Source organism: Rhea americana, unplaced genomic scaffold (genome assembly GCF_003343005.1).
Source record: "Rhea americana isolate MKP2758 unplaced genomic scaffold, rheAme1 scaffold_121, whole genome shotgun sequence".
Classification (NCBI taxonomy): domain Eukaryota; kingdom Metazoa; phylum Chordata; class Aves; order Rheiformes; family Rheidae; genus Rhea; species Rhea americana.
In genome coordinates this window covers 790,379-798,170 of record NW_028185273.1, presented here as the reverse complement: position 1 = coordinate 798,170, position 7,792 = coordinate 790,379, and positions in this window count along the sequence as shown.

Sequence of the window (7,792 nt, the reverse complement as noted above, 5' to 3'; positions counted from 1 at the left end):
TAAGCAACTGGTTATAGAGACTTAATAGCTTATGTATCACTGTATAACCTCCCTAGATTTACTGTCACTCCTCGTCCCATTCCTGCCATTCCCTGGCTTGCCTAGTCAAACTTTTCAGCCCAGGTACTTGCAGTTAGGTAGCCTGCCTTTCTAAGATACTACATATCCACGCACTCACTGACCTAGCATACCAATCTCAGCAAGGTGAACTTTAGACTTCATGAATTACGTCTCACTAAGAGGTTGACTGCATTGATTTCATAGTTATTCACTGATTCTGCATGTTGGCGTCACTGCAACAGTGCAACTCCTTAAGGGGTTTGCAGAAGCATGAATTGAAGAAAACTTGTGAATAGATACTGCTTTGTCTGTGTCTTCCTTATGCATAAACATATATAGATTATTCTTTGAAAATTACCTTTGCAATTAGTATGCTAGTAAGTAGGGCATAATTCAACAAGATTGATTACAATAGGACTACCTGTAACGGCTTACAGTTAAACACAGGCATAAAACCTCAATGTTTTCAGAACTGTATACAAAAAGAGGAGAGATTCAATATCAGCTATTATCAAATATCAACCATTTGTGTGACTTCACTGTGAATAAGACTGGGAGTTGATCTGGCTGAAAAATAAATTAGTGGGGAAAAAATTGTTGGTATTTTGTTTTGTTTTTTAACTGGGGAAATTTCTCTTAAACTGGTTGATCATTTTGTAACATCAAACCATAGTCTCACACAGGAAATGTAAATAAAACCTGCCAAGGGTGGCATGGAACTTCAATAACCACAGCCATTTTACACCTAAATGAGAGCATCTGTGGAAGGGATTAACATGCTGTAATTTATGTGCAGTGACTTCCCACCTTGAGTTGATTTGCCTTAACTTTCCCAAGTGTCCCTAGGCAGATCTGCAGACATGGAAAGTGTCTGGACTGCACTGGTTAGTCACTTCATGGAACAATTCCATGGATCTGGCTGTTTGAAACTGATATCGTGCAGAGATTCCTTGATTTCAGAGGAGCAGCTTAGCTGAATGGATTCACATCACTCACAGCAACACTGCAGCTGAGCGGATTGCTCGGCGATTTATCGTTAATGATGAGGACAGTATGCCTGTCTTGGTAACTATTGTCGTTCAAGAGTATGGTGTTGGCTATGGCAATGAGGATTAAAAGCATTTTAAAATGAAACAGCTGCATGCATCTCTGTTGTTATTCATTAACATTTTATTGTTCAATCTGTTTTATTGATTTTCATAGTGCATAAGATACAGAAAATGTGCAGAAAATCCGATGCTGAATGTAGGAGCAACGCGGTCTTTGGAGAATCACGTAGTCTGAGAAATGGYGATACTCAGGTTCGGAAACAGGCTGGGCACGAATTCTTTGAAGGAACTGGACTAAGCTGCCACTGTTAAAAGGGCTGGGAGAAATCATCAGGCTCCTCTGTAGAAGTATATAGCTAAAATAATAGCCRTCTCCTATCCCAGAGCACAAGCCTATGCCTCCACTCAGAAGAAAGGGCGGTAGGATCCTGCGCTAGAGACTGAACAATCCTGGCGGAGGAGCATTGGACTTGCATTAAGTAGGATGTGGTTGGGTGTGTGCACAAGCGTTTATGGGTCTGTGGGTRCTTTTGCTTCTTTTACAAAAGTCTGTGCAGATTCAGTGACAGAAAGCTCAAAATGTGGAAAGAAAGCTGAAGAATGGCTCGATTCARTAGAGAAGAAAACCAGACCATTTGTGGGAAAGCTGCCCTAAAGATTTTGCTTCTAAAAGTAAAGTTGTCTTTTGTTGCTGCATTCTGCCTATGTTCAGGAAAACAGGGCTGATATAACTGGTGAGAACAACATGTAAGCTACCTGACTCCATCATCAATTTCTCTTCTTAAACAGTTCAACCTTCAAACTTCCCATTTTTTGGCAGAGATGTCAAGATGAAAAAGGTAATGATTTAACCTGCACGCGCAGTACAAACTCTGCCTGGTAGTCAGGGAGCCAAACTGGCATTGTTGAAATCCCACAGAGGTGAATGGAATGACTGATTTCACCCAAAATGTGCTTTAGGTCAAGACCATTAGTAGCATATATATGATTTAAGTGTATATTGCTTCCCTCTCTGGGTAACCATTAGTTTAATTTTAACTGGTTACAGAACACCACCACTATGACAGCAAAGACATTAGCCCTGCCACAGTGCTGCTAGCTAAACACAGGGCAGATGCTTTGCTTCAGTGAAGCACTTCATCCTGGCAAGGACAACTCCTGCTTTGCAGAGCAGGGCTCTCTCAGTGCTGTCCCTGCCCCTGCCCCTGCCAGGGCAGYCAGGACCACAAACGCACGCAGCTGGTCTGTGCCTGATGGAGATGCGGAACATCTAAAGCCCTCCAACAAAATTCACCATGTCCCATAATGTGATTCCCAAGGCATTTTGGACACTCTTTCCAAAGGCCATCATGCACAATAAAGCCATGACAGGATTCTCAGGGCATTTGAGCTCGATGCCATAAGAGCAGCAGTGGTATCCCGGCAGAGGAATAGTCCAAAACTGGGCAGTGCTTTCCTGTATTTTGAGAGTATTTGGGGTGTGGCAGCTGTATGAAATCGGTCAGAGTAGTCTCCAAAATTTGGCTATGTCACTTGTGATGAACACATTCATTAATGTGCTTATTAAAGTACCTTGATTTTTCTGTAGATATATTAGTTTTCACTGCAATACAGATTATAAGCTTTATTCTATAGAAGCCAAACCATGACCTTGTCCTATTTCATCTTCTGAGAACCCTTTTTCATGTGATTTTCATTTATATTACTAGATAGTCTAAGTATATGTAGTCTACTATCTTTCACTCTCTAGAATATAACAGGCACATATCTGGCACTATAAAAGTAATAATGATAATAACTGAACTGTCTCTAAGTGCTTTTTTTTGAATGCATCTAGTAAACCCAAGAGAAAGGCTGTATGCGCTGATATATTTCATTAAAAGACAACTGATGTTTTATTTAACTCAGTAATTAAAACTTTTACAAAAATCACCTCAGGGTGATTTTATAATAGCTCAGTTTCAGCTCAATGCCCAAATCAACAGGTATGATAATTGTCCAAGAGAATAATTTTAATATAAGCAATAAAGGTTTTAAAGGATTCAGATGTGTTTCCTCAAGACAATGAGAAATGTTTCTATGGAGATTACAATGACTGTATGTGTATAAACTATACAAGGCTCCTACACAATCTGAGTAGACAGTATATAGTATATAGTTTCCTCTAGCTGGTCTGTGACGATATGGAGCGGTAAGATAATGGTACTCTGCTGCTTTAGCTCTCATTCAGGAAGGATTATGGCCTGTAAGAAGGACAATATTTTGCTTAAAGCAAAACACGGAGAGAAAAAGAGATGTGGATTGCACGGTTGCCTCTTCCTTTTTTGAAAAGGTTATTTTTTACCCTTATGAACTGAAGTTTTTCCCTATGGCACAAAAAAAGCATCTAACAAAGCAGTACTTTGGGAATGACTAATTAGTAAAAAAAAGTGGGAATAAACTCTCACTTTCCCTTCAAGAAATGGATGACAGCTCCTGCACAGTCTATTCCTGRCCYRCTGCAGAAGCTTGACAGCTAATCTSTKGTCATTCCGTCCTATAACGTRTGTTCTCATGCTGCCCTTTCAACTTGTAGCATTAACTGCTTTACCCTTTCCATGTCCTTCCAATCTTAACTTTTTCCTCATTCAAATCGCTGCTTTCTGGATGTCACAACTCCTGTCTTCCATGGCAAACCAAGTCTCCTTTCTGTCTCCCTGAAGAAAAAAAATAGTTGTTATGCCTGGGCGCATTTTTCGTATGCATCACGCACCTTGCAAATCTTGTGGTGGCATTAGGTGTTACCTACCATGCTAGATGTTTGCTACGCCAACATAGCCTCAGCAACAAGCATGGCAATTGTTTCCTAGTCTGCTTCAGCACAGGGTTAGTGAATTAGCACAAACCTCCTTGATGAGTTTTGAAGTTCATCTGACTGCCTGTACATAACGCAGTGGCCTACATAACGCAGATCAAAAAACTCCAGCAAGCAGGCATGAGCAAGCTGGGRGCGGATAGGACTTCAAGTTCTCCRGTTTGATCCTGGCAGATGACAATACCTTAAGTCTTAAATTTCTTCATAGACAAAACCTGATCCCTTAATAGTTTATACCTTGCCTTGTACTTGTTTAAAAATGACTGAGTAACATTCGCAGGTCGGGCTTTGTGCAAAAACATGGGGTCCACTTGACTTTAGTAGGTTATATCAGTATTGACAGGCTTAGAGCTTTGCCCTTTGACTTTTGGGTATGTGTATAGTGCTATGAGTGACTGCATGTGAGCACGGAAGTGCTAAGGAGAGCAGTCATCATCTTAGTAAAGGATGAACATGAGTTGTTGTCGAATTACCATAATGGTGTTTATATGAGTAGCTATAAATGGTGCCGTGAGGTTGATTATAGCTCAAGAGCTGCTTCCCTGCTTGCTGATTGTAATTAGTACTTCACCAAATTGCTTGCCAAAGGACTCCATTAAAMTACAGTCAATTTACCTTATAGTCTGTATTTTTAATGTGTATTAAATGTATAGKAAGGCACACACACAGTTCACACACAGAACTGCAGATAATCTGACCATTGCTCTAGTAAGGTGAATGGAAGAATCCAGTCTAAACAAAGGAAAAAAAAATGTGGGTTTGTACATACWACGTTACATTACACATTTGCAAGCTCTCATAAGCTTTTAAAAGTCCAAATCTATCAACTATTTCTCTAACTTGCAGATAAGCCCCCATCGGTCTGCTCTCTCATTTAGGTGAGTCATTCGATTCCGTTTCAGGGGTTTGAGGGGAAAGAATAATTTCTGCATCCCTTAGGGCCACCGGTTGAAAATGTGATCGGTGTTCAGTTTCCTAAAGCACATATACCACTCATGGTAAGTTTTAAGRCACTATACTTGCATTTGATCAGTCCTTATTTTCAGTGTAACAGCYGAGGCTTTCACCTCACAAATCTCACTTTCTCCATTTCTTTCCTCCAGGCAAAAACTCTTTCCCTYCTTCTGGTAACAGGCAGAATCCTTGATATTGTAGTTGATATCTAGCCAGCTCYGTACTTTGCTGGTATCTGCTTTTACTTTTGTAACCCAGGAGGGAACATAGCTTCCTCCAAGCTCCACCTAAATTCAACATAAACTTTCACACCCTTCTCTTTGTTTTAATATTTGACACCCCCCAGTCTTCTTCCCTGCTGATTTTCTTAAAGCACCATGAAACCTGATTTTGATATCACTGTGAATCTGACCAAATAAGATTGGCATTTAACAAAAAAACTCTTTTAGAAACAAAGTCCTGAGGTCTAAATGTAATCACGCTCATTTTGAGAGCTGCAGTCATTTGTTCTTGGCTTGTTTTCCCCAGAAATGACTGGCACAGGCATATTTTTCATAAGGGTAGTTGGCTCTGCTCTCACTTGGCTGGTCTTGGGAGATGATTTCAGTTATAGTTTTGTCTGCCAAGTCCCATATTCCCTTGTGACCTAGTTTAGATTTTAGATTTCCAGCTAGACCACCTGCCTGGTGTTAATTAGTTATGGTTTCCTTTTCATATGCAAAATTGTTTTAACTTCATGAGCTGGCACAGATTTGCTTGGGCTTCCCTTCTAGTTCTACTGTACAAGCAGCACTGCCTGCCTAGACCTGTCATCTACACTGTAAAATCAAGTAGCCTCAATCAGATATGACAAATTGTTCAAGGGGAAGGGGCAGAAAAGAAGTAGCAATTAACTTTGTGTTTCCCACTTTCAGGCTGTTGCGCTCTCTGGACTTAAAGAAAATCTTCATATCTCACCAAGTTGCTGGACTTCTTTCTAAGATGTTACTGTTTTTTAATCTGAAGCAGAAGGACAGGGAAAATATCATTAATAAATACTAGAAGTCCATGTGCCCAGCTATTTATAATCAAGCTATACAACTCTGGAAGTGTTGTTCTTTTACACTCAGGCAGTTTGTTGTTTATTTGTTACTATATCAGGCTGGACTGGGTGTCCTGGTTCTCTGCTAGCTATTCCCAGTAACCTTTACACATCCCACCCAGTTTGCTCCTGTTGTAATTGGTGTTACAGAAACCGTCACCTGGACGCCACAGTACAACGCCGCACATGTGGCACATGCTGCACTGCCATAAGGATGTGTCTCCAGCCTGGTCACCACAAAGATATCACATTAGCTCACACTGTCTGGTCTACATAAGCAACCAAAATCTCCTCTTCTCAGCCACTCTTCTATGGCACAGGCCTTCTGTCCACCCTCTCTCCACAGTAGCCTTTTGCCTTTGGCCATAATGTACAGACTTCTTTATGACTAATAGACATTTTATTGCCCCAGTTTTTTCCCCTCTTTTGGGGACTCAAGACTTACAGGTCACTTTGAGGAAGGAGGAGGGACTGTTTCTGATCTTCTGTTTATACTTTTGTATCTCTGTCAGCTGCGTCATATGCCTTTTCAATCTGTCCTAGCAGAATATGACTAYTTTTTGGTCAGAATTTAGCTGCTTAGATATTGCAGTGAGTGTCTGGCGGCTCTTGAGTCTGCAGAGATGGGACTATATCCAGAGGAGTTTCATGGGGGTAGATGTTTATCAAAGCTCACTTATTCACTGTTATTATCCCTCAATTTAACAGTGAAAAAGTCAAGTGCTTAGTCTGTATCAACCGCAAGGTACTTTCAGAAGTCTTTCATTCTAAAACTACTCTTTTAGGTACTAAAATTTCCCTTTAGACTTCCCTTATCTCTTCCCAAGAGAACCTCATCTAGGTTAAATCAGAGATGTAGCTCTAGCTTCTAGTTTCTCACATATAAGTGAAAGAATCTTTCCTTCTTTTCATCGAAGTGACAAATGCACTAACTTTTCTGCTTTATAATTTAAAATGTGAATGACAGTTTTCAGTTTTGAGTCAGCCATGTCAATCTACGTTTATATTTGTCACTGTTCTTAGGCTGCACAATTCTGAGGATGCTCCTTTGGATAGCAACATGAGTGTCATCAATCTTCTGAGACATGAAGCATCGAACATCATCCAGTGCTGTTTTGTGTTTTATATTATGCAAGTTAAATCTAGAGTAACAGTACAGTGGCCAAACAACACGTCAGTATGGGTAAAGAGAGTAGCTTAAAAAAAAAGTCTAATTTCTGAATTTGGGATGAATTTGTCATGTTTCTTCTGAGACATTTCTTGTGATGCAAGCGAAGACTGCCCTCGGAAGGTTCAAATTCAGTGAATTGACACAGCTCAAAGCTTTTGTGCTCTAGTCTCAGACTCAGAGATGAGACAGGGATGGAACTTAACTCAAGCATATGAGTTACACTGCTACTTACTTGCTTAAATATCTTGGGACATCAAAGTTTCTCTGAGTCCATTAACAGTTCCTTTGAAATGAGAAGGATATTTTATAGGTCCTTCAAATATCAAAGAGATAGAAGTCCCCTCGAACCACTCAAGTTGTATCTAAACTAATAAACTAAGTGTGCTTGGAACCGTTCTCTGGCACTGAGAGCAACTGGCATTTGTATTAGCATTACACTCTTACCCTCCAAGACACAGTGCCTGCACTCAGGTTGCCCACTGAGAAGAGCTTCTTAGACCATGCCTAGGTATTGTTTAGGAGAGTGCTATCTGACATAAGCTAAAAACATCCCGGGACTTTTAAAAATATCCAGCAGTATAGGCAATTGAAGTCCAGTGCCTGGGAATGTTCCTTGCCATTTT